We start from the raw sequence: 10110 nt of genomic DNA, 5'->3' as shown, positions 1-10110 counted from the left end.
TCTTATCTCATTGTAACCTCTACATACCAGGTTCAAGCCTCAGCCTCCCAAGTAGCTGGGATTACAGGCTTGTGCCACCACACCTGGCTGATTTTTTTTTTATCTTTAGTAGAGACAGAGATCTCACCATGTTGGTCAGCCTGGTCTCGAACTCCTGACCTCAGGTGATCTGTGTGCCTTGGCTTCCCAAAGTGCTGGGCTTAAAGGTGTTAGCCATCATGCCTAGCCAGATTTTATTTCTCTTAGGTAAATACCTAGGAGTGGAATTGCCAGGCCATATGGCTATTCTATGATTAACATTTTGAGAAACTGTGACACTGTTTTCCATAGTGGCTGCAGTATTTTACATTTCTGCCAGCACTGTATGAGGATTCCAATTTCTCCACATCCTTACTACTGCTTGCTTACAACTGTCATTTTTGTTATTGCCGTCTTGGGTGATGTGACGTGCTATCTCACTGTGGTTTTGATTTGCATTTCCCTGATGAAGAGCAGTAGTTCCCAACCTTTTTGGCACCAGGCACCAGTTTAGTGGAGGACAATTTTTTCACAGCGGCATGGCTTCGGGATGAAATTGTTCCATTTGAGATCATCAGGCACTAGTCAGATTCTCATAAGGAGTGTGCAACCTAGATCCCTCACATGCACAGTTCACAATAGGGTTCGCACTCTTGGGAGAATCTAATGCTGCAGCTATCTGACAGGGGGCGGAGCTCAGGTGGTAATGCTCACTGGGGACTCTCACCTCCTGCCGTGCCGCCCGGTTCCCAACAGGCCATTTGGACCGGTACCAGTCCACTGCCCAGGGGCTGTGGACCCCTTATGCAAAGCATCATTCCTTGTGCTTGTTGGTTATTGTACACATTCTCTGGAGAATTATCAGATCAAATCTTTTGCTTATTTTACAATTGGATTATCTGTCTTTTTGTTATTTGTGTTATATGAATTCTTGCTGGGCGTAGTGGTTTATATCTGTAATCCCAGCACTTTGAGAAGCCAAGGCAGGGTGATCGCTTGAGCCCAGGAGTTTGAGACCAGCATGGGCAACATGGTGAAACCCTGTTTTTACAAACAGTACAAAAATTATCTCTCAAGTCCCAGTCACTTGAGAGACTGAAGTCAGAGGATCTCTTGAGCCCAAGGGGTCCAGGCTGCAAGAAGCTGTGACTGTGCCACTACACTTTAGCCTGGGAGACAGTGAGACCCTGCCTTGGGAAAAAGAAAAAAGAAAAGAAAAGAAAGAAAGGATTATTTATGTATTCTGGATGTTAGTCCCTTGTCAAACATAGGATCTGGCTGGGCATGGTGGCTCACACCTGCAATCCCGGTACTTTGGGAGGCCGTAGTGGCCGGATCACTTGAGGTCAGGAGTTTGAGAACAGCCTGGCCAATATGGTAAAACCCCATCTCTACTAAAAATACAAAAATATTAGCCAGGCATGGTAGTGCATACCTGTAGACCCAGCTACTTGGGAGGCTGAGGCAGGGGAATTGCTGGAACCCGGGAGGTAGAGGTTGCAGTGAACCAAGGCTGCACCACTGCACTCCAGCCTGGGGGACAGAGAGAAACTTCATCTAAATAATAATAATAATAATAATAATAATAGGTTCTTCAAGTATTGTTTTTCCTATTCTGTTTTCCAATTTGTCCTTTTTACTTTCTTCCTTATTTTGGCCTTAGTTTTTGAACAATAAGGTATTTTTAAAGGAAAAAGTGAAACCAACAATTAATTCAACACATCTAGACTTTTCTGAAATTTCTGTGTGGCTAACTCATTATTTTGGGATGATTGTGTCTCTTGGCTTTCAGTGTTCTACTATGAAAAGTTATGAAGGTTCAAGTTTTTGTAAGGAAACAAAAATGTCTATAGGAAGACTTATTTGTGTGCTCTCCCTGTGTGTTTATTGAGGCTTTCCTTGGCTACTTTGTTATTTCCCATTTTTAAAATGTGGCCAAGTTCCTGTGAATGATTGTTTTCAAGGAAATATCTTTGTAATTGAAAAGGAAAGAAATAATAGATTACATGTTTGCTATGAACACAGTGTGGCGGCTTTGAATTCATAGGATTTCATGCTGTCAGTGTGCATCAGGAAGGGGCTTCCAGAGAAAGAGAGAGTGAAAGTAATGAAGGACAGAAAGAGAGAGAGGCAAGGCCAGGAGAGAGAGCTGGAGGCCTCCTAGCAAGGGAAGCCTTAAAGAGCACATTCTTTGGGGAGTGCCCTCCCCAACAGGAACAAGGAGCTTTGAGGATGGAATGCTTGACAGTGCAATGTGTGTGTGTGTGTGTGTGTGTGTGTACATGAGCCAAGTGAGGAAGGAGGAGGAGGAGGAGGAGGAGGAGGAGGGAGAGGCAGGGCAAAAAGTATCCTTTCCAATTGAGACTCTTTGGTCTTTTAAAACCACTTCTGCAAGCCCAGTCTTTGTAAACATACCTATATCCCCAATTCTCTCCAGCTCAAGAAATATAGGGGCCTGATTGTTCTTGGAATTGTATTTACCAGTTTTTTTTTTAAGGAGGCCTCAGGTCTGCCCTCCTGCTTAAAGCCCTTTCCTGCACATGTGTTTGCATTCTATGCACACTAGGTAATCAGTTACTCGCAAAAGGTGCTGATCCCTCTGCAAATTAAATTCCATTCCAGTTTTTTGAACTTCACATATTTAGTTCATCACATCAGAGCCCTGGAAATGTTAAATCTAAAACTTGGTGTGGATTGTTCACTAAAAACTTGGGACTTGGTCTGAAGCCACCATTCATCCTGAGCAGCAAGAGGAACGCATGGTGGTGAAGCCTGTGGGCTGTTATTCTCAGCTGTAAATAGGAATGGGTTGTTTGGCAGCTCTCCAGCTTTTTTTTTTTTTTTAATTTGCCGGCATGTATGCTATCACATCCCTGCTATCTGCAGTCACACAAATCACAGATCCCATGCTCTTGTCTTGGTTTCCTGTTGCAACTGCAATTGTTTGTTGATATCTTTTATCTCAGTGATGTGGACAAAATGTCCACACTCTTCTCCAAATGTATCTGAAAGATGGAAGAGGGGAGAAGGAGAAAACAGACATGAAGGACCCACTATGAGCCATGAGCTTTGCCCAGTGCTCTCTTTATGCTAGCAAGGACATTAAATGCACTTACTGATTGCATGCCTCCCGTGGGCCAGAGAATTTCCGCTCATCCCCTCTTGGAGACAGGTATTCTTTTCAGCATTCAAAGACGTTAAGTAATTTGCTGGAAGCTGTATCTTCTGAGCTTGGCTTTGAGTCCAGTAGGTCCTGATTCGGAGCTTTACTAGCTTTGAATTTTAAATTAAAAACATAAGATTTTGGAGAAGTACATGGCTTGTCTTTAACACCTAAAAACAAAGTATTCTTTCTTAGTAATGGATTTACAGAACCACATCTACAGCGATTCAGTTTGGGGCATGGAGCCAAATGACCTGGGTGTGACTCCTGGCTCTCCCAAGCTGGCTCTGTGGCCTTGGGCAACAATTAAGCCTAAATGTCCTCATCTGTAAAATGGGCATGGTGATAATGGTAATTCAATCTACTTTAAAAGGTGGTGTAGCCAGGTGTGGTGGCTCACCACTCATTACAGGGTGGCCTGTAATCCCAGCACTTTGGGAGGCTGAGACAGGCAGATTACTTGATGTCAGGAGTTTGAAACCATTGTGGCCAACATGGTGAAACCCCGTCCCTACTGAAAATATAAAAATTAGCCTGTTATGGTGGCAGGCACCTGTAATCCCAGCTACTTGGGGGGCTGAGGCACGATAATCGCTTGAACCTGGGAGGTGGAGGTTGCAGTGAGCCCAGATTGCTCCACTGCACTCCAGCCTGGGTGATAGTGAGACTCAGTCTCAAAAAAAAAAAAAAAAAGTAAAAAAAGTGTTGTTAGGATCTGGTACGATGACGTATGATGTGGGATAAGCCATCAATATTAGCCACTATGACTAAAACTTGCATATACAACGAGAGCTGGAACACCAAGCTACAGAATTGCTTTCCTAAGTGTAGATTAAATAAATCCATTTGAAAGCAATAAGTCTCTTTCCCTCCATCCTTCCTTCCTTCCTTCCCTCCCTCCTTTCCTCCCTTTCTTTCTCTCTTTCTCTTTCTTTTTCCTTCCTTCCTTCCTTCCCTCCCTCCCTCCTTCTTCCTTCCTTCTTTCTCTGCAAGGGTGGTCTTTCCCAGCAGTCAAATAAAACTTATTCAACAAATGTTCATCAAACCCTGCTGTGGTACCAAGTGCTGTGCTGAGTGCCAGCTAGGGATTTGGTAGTGAACAAAACAGATTACACATTCTCATTCTGGAGACTGTGGAGCTCACAGTCTCGTGGGAAAGACACGAATTATACAATCAGGCCTACCAGAGGGGAATGCTTTCTCATAAAGTCAACTCTCATGTAAAGTCTTTTTTAAATAAAATCATCTAAAATGTACCCTGAAATATGCTTTTTTTTCTTTTGACTAAGAAATTATTGTTTTCAGAATTATATGTTGTATGTTTTCATAAATCTCTTCATCTAGCATATGCTTTATATGTACATGAAAAGTCTGTGTATTTATATACATTTCTACACAAACGTTGTTGACAAACTGTGCTTAATTTTAGTTCCAATTACAAGTGGTAAAATTTGATGTTTTTCACACATCAGATATTTAAGTAGTTTTAAATATATATATACATATATATATATATATATATATATATATATCTTAAAATGCCAATGGGAATCTTTTTAGAGCAAAGTGTCATCTTAATGAGGTTTTATGATGTAGCAGTGGATGGAAGATGTTCTGGCATTATTAAAAATGTATATTTGGTGTTTCATGGGCTATTCGCGAGTCCAGAGAGCCCCGTCTTTTCCTTTTGGATGCCATCAGATTCCTAGAAGGCATCCTGGGGCTTTTCTCTGCTCTTGATGTTTGGCTCTTAAATGACTAGGGGCTCTGAACTCCTGGTACCAGTGAATCATAGATTCTGCTCCAAGACACTCTTTGGGAGTGAGAAGTGAAAGCAAAACTGATCAAACTGGGTGTGGCTGAGGGGGCCCTTCCACCAAGCAGCGTAGCTTTGGACACAGGCTGTTGCTTCTAGAAAGGAGGGGTTGCATGTGGAAAGGATGGGTGATGGTTTCGTGGGGTGGTAGACATGGGACGGGAACCAGTCGGGTGTCAACAATGACAGAGGTGCCAGGCTGCATGATCCCCTCCCATGTCTGAGTCAGGAGCCTTCCAACTCACACAACACACCATAGCAAAAACAAGAAACAGAACAAACCAATCATTTGTTTTGGAGAGTTAGCTTCTGGAGAGAGAAGACTCCTTCCCACCCAGGTTTGGACATTTTTAAGGCCCTGGAGACGTTTCCAGAGTGGGAGTAGTGTGCAGTGGCATTCTGTCCTGGGGACCTTCTGAGACATATTCTTAGGGGACTTCAATGCTTGCTCATGGTAAGTGAAAAAGTCCAAGCGTCATGGCCAATATGTTGAAACCATGTGATCCAGTTCCAGATACAATGTACCATCATGAAAGGAAATATTGTATCATCCTGATTACCTTTAAATAGCTCCCCTTTCATCACTCCCTTTTAAGTACACGCACACATGCACGCATCTCTTTGGAAGTGGCAGAAGCCAAATGCTTGGAGTTTCCTGGCATCTGAGCTTTGTCTCAGCAGCTCTCAAATGTATACACTGCTCTTCGCATCCACTTTGAAGTTCAATGGCACAGCTCCTTTTTTACACAGATACTGTCATGACAATAAACACCCCGCCAACCTTGATACCCCATCTACCCTAGCCTCATGGAATTCTCTGGCACACTCACTTTCTCTATGTGTCTTTTGGTGCCTCTTTGTATCATGTAGATTTTAGGTCCATCTGGTAATAACAGTATCTTTCTGTACACCATGTATTCAGTTACCATTAAACAATAAAAGTTATTTGATATCAGCAATGTGTGCCCCTGGGAGACAGGAGGATTGGAGGACAGTGGGAGCTAGAAACAGGAGGGTTGCAACACCTCTCAAGGGCTTTCCGCTTCTCCCAGTCACCAGGGTGGTGCAGCTCTATACTCCCTCCACTGGCACTGATCCTGGTGCTCCAGAAAAAAGCAAAGTGGCCTCAGGGTCCCTTTGCAAAGTAGAGGCTTGTCTTTGAAGTGCCAGGACAGAGGGGTTGCTTCAGTGCTGGGTTCTAGTAAGCAGCTGCCCAGGCTGATGTTAAAGCCACTGAGGGTTGGCCGGGTGCGGTGGCTCCCCCCTGTAATACCAGCACTTTGGGAATCCAAGGCAAGCAGATCAAGAGGTCAGGAGTTCGAGACCAACCTGGCCAACATAGTGAAACCCTGTCCCTACTAAAAATACAAAAAGTTAGCTGGGCGTGGTTGTGGGCACCTGTAATTCCAGCTACTTGGGAGGCTGAGGCAGGAGAATCACTTGAACCCAGGAGGCAGAGGTTGTAGTGAGTGGAGATCATGCCACTGCACTCCAGCCCAGGCAACAATGCAAGACTTCATCCCCCACAAGAAAAAAAAAAAAAGCCACCAAGGATGGAAAGGGCACTAGGGAGGGTATCTGGAGGTGACTCTCCTTTCACTGCTACCCATATCAAGTTGTCATTGCTGTGGCTCAGAGTATGAAAGATGAACCTTTCCTTTACTTCCCCTGCCTGTGAAGCAAGGGAGGCTACCTGCTTGTAGAACACTGGTTGAGGGTGAGTTTTCAAGGGTCCCTTGTAGTGATGCCACCAAGGGGTGGCTTGCAGATGAGGCAGGGGGTTACCACTCCCAGAACTTTTTCAAAATGATCCCCCACCCCCCAAAGAGAAAGAGCCTAAAGAGGGGTGAGCATCTTCACACCTCCCCTCCAGCCAGGGCTGTGGGGGAAACCCTTCAGAGTGCAGAGCATAGCCTCCCCCTCCTCATTGTAAATAGCATCAAGAAGGTTTTTTATTTTTTTATTTTTAAAAGTTTCAAAACTATCATGGCAGGAAAACCAAAGAAGGAAGAGTTTCAAAACTTTTACATAACATATATCACGGTCCCCTGAAATTAGTCATAAATCCTATTTCACCCTGGTTTTACTGGGAGACAAACTATTAAGCATTGCTATCAAGGAGTACACGGTGCCTCCTCCAAACAGATAAGAATGTTAACATTTCCTGCTTCAACTTGTCCTCAAGGATTGTGGCGACTCTTTCCTTCAGGGGTTCACCCCCTACAACAACAGCAAAAGGCAGTCCCATTTCCTGGGCTTTATCTATGACAAGAGAGAGAAGGTGGCATTCTCCCAGAGGACCTGTTGAGTTTGTGGCTAAGGCAATATGTGGGCTAAACAGACTTTAAGGGGTAAGGATGCAGGCATGCTTTCTGGTAATAAACACAGAATAAAGCAGGAAAGAATGGGAGTAAGGCTTGGTGTGGTGGCTCATGCCTGAAATCCCAGCACTTTGGGAGGCATAGGCAGGTAGATCATCTGAGGTCAGGAGCGCAAGGCTAGTCTGACCAACATGGTGAAACCTCATCTCTACTAAAAGTACAAAAATTAAGTGGACGTGGTGACAGGTGCTTGTAGTCCTAGCTCCTCAGGAGGCAGAGGCAGGAGAATCTCTTGAACCCAGAGGCAGAGGTTGTGGTGAGCCAAGATCACACCACTGCACCCTAGCCTGGGCGATAGAGTGAGACTCCATCTCAAAAAAAAAAAAAAAAGAAGTGTAAATGACAGCAAAACCAAACCAGGGCCAAGAGTTGAACAGGTTCTGAGACAGAAAGAGATGAATTAGGAGAACTCTACCATGTGTTAATGGCTGAAATACTTGACTTTAGAAACAGCAAGAGTTATCTCCTTCTAGAGCAGTTGTTAACAGCTTCCCCAGAAAGACCCGCTGGTTTGGAGAATCACAGCGTAGTCGCAAAGCTTAGCAAGGAGGATCTGAGGACTCCGCTGCAGGGGGCAGCTCTGAGCTCTTCCAGACAATGGTTTTCTTGGACCTATTCCATGGCTTAGGAAAAAGGAAAGAAGCAAGAGAAACCCAAGCTGGTGTGGAGGCACACAGCCTCTGGTGTCTACAATGAATGAGGACACGAAGCTAGAATGCAAGCTTCCTATACATATGAAACCCCAAGGATTGTGAAAATAGGCACGTGGAAGGGGGGCACTTTTCTCCAGTTCTATATAAACACAGTGGCTGGGCATGGTGGCTCATGCCTGCAACCCCAGCGCTTTGGGGGGCAGAGGTGGGGGGATCGCTTGAGGCCAGGAGTTCAAGATCAGCCTAGGCAACATAGCAACACTCTGTTTCTACAAAAAAAATTAAACAATTAGTCAGCTGTGGTGGCACATTCCTGTAGTCCCAGCTACTCACAAGACCGAAAGAGGAGGATCCCTTGAGCCAGGGAGTTTGAGGCTGCAGTGAGCTATTGGTCACACCACTATATTCCAGCCTGGGCCACAGAGTGATACCCTGTTTCAGGGAAAAAACAAACAAACAAAAAGTCTAAACACAATACCAGCTGAGGAAAGAGGAAAGTCTACACAGAAGGAGAAAAATTTTTAGACAATATGTGCTTTTTGAAGCTTGATGCTTTTATATGTAGTAACAAGATCAGAATTTTGTTCTAGAGAATCCAAAAGACCTTCTCTAAACATCTCCTGGGACCAGGAGGAGCAGGGCCATACCTGGAGCTGGAGCTTCATGTGTTCAGAACCTTTTTGGAAAGGGTGAAAGGCCCCTTCAGCTCCATTAAATATGTCATTAGGATCCCTGAAAGATGCAGGACAGGTGGGAATGATACTCATTTGAATATTTTATTTTATTATTTATTTACTTTTTTTTTTGAGACAGTTTCACTCTTGTTGCCCGGACTAGAGTGCAATGGTGCAATCTCGGCTCACTGCAACCTCTGCCTCCTGGGTTCAAACGATTCTCCTGCCTCAGCCTCCCAAGTAGCTGGGATTACAGTTTCCCACCACCATGCCTGGCTAATTTTTTGTATTTTTAGTAGAGATGGTTTTACAGTGTTGGCCAGGCTGGTCTCAAACTACTGACCTTAAGTGACCCACCCACCTTGGCCTCCCAGATTGCTGGGATTACAGACATGAGCCAACACACCTGACACACTTGAGTATTTTAAGTGAGTATTTTTTGCTTTTTCCTCGAATATATGTCTTACTAATATTTATGTTCTGAGAGGCACAGAACATGTTGTACGTCTTGAGTTACAATCTTAAAACAATGTGACTTTTTAAAATTTAAACTTCTTTGTTTTGAAAAAATTGTAGATTCACATGCAATTGTAAGACTAATACCAAGAAACCTCATGTACACTTCACTCTTTTCTTCAATGGTAATATCTTGTGAAATTGTAATAAAACATCACAATGAGATTATTAATATTGCTGCAATCCAAGATCTTGTTCAGATTCCCCCTTGTTACTTGTACTCACTTGTATGTGTATTTAGCTCTCTACAATTTGATCATGTGTGTAGGTTCAAGTAACTGCACCTCAGTCAAGATGCAAAGCAGTTCCATCATCCATCACTGTCCTTCTGCAGCCTCCCCCTCTTCTATCCGGCCCTCTCCTTCCTTCTTTACTTCTGACAATCACCAATCTGTTCTCCATTTCTCTAATTTTGTCATTTCAAGAATGATATGGCCTAGGTGTGGTAGTTCACACCTGTAATCCCAGAACTTTGGGAGGCCAAAGTGGGCAGATCAAGACCAACCTGGCCAACATGGTGAAACCTCATCTCTACTGAAATACAAAAAAAGTTAGCTGGGCATGGTGGCACATGCCTGTAATCCCAGATAATTGGGAGGTTGAGACAGGGAAATCACTTGAACCTGGGAGCAGAGGTTGCAGTGAGCTGAGATCGCGCTACTGTACTCCAGCCTGGCAACAGAGCAAGACTCCATAAAAAAAAAAAATGATATGGAAATAGAACCCTATAGAATATGACCTCTTGGGATTGGCTTTTTTACTCAGCATAATTTCCTTCAGCTTCATCCAAGTCATTGCATGTATCATTACTTCCTTCTTTATTGCTAAATATTATTCCAAGGTGTGAATATACCATTGTTTGCTTAACCATTCACCCTAAAATAATACA

Source organism: Cebus imitator, unplaced genomic scaffold, assembly GCF_001604975.1.
Source record: "Cebus imitator isolate Cc_AM_T3 unplaced genomic scaffold, Cebus_imitator-1.0 Scaffold724, whole genome shotgun sequence".
NCBI lineage: Eukaryota > Metazoa > Chordata > Mammalia > Primates > Cebidae > Cebus > Cebus imitator.
This window is presented reverse-complemented; position numbering follows the sequence as displayed.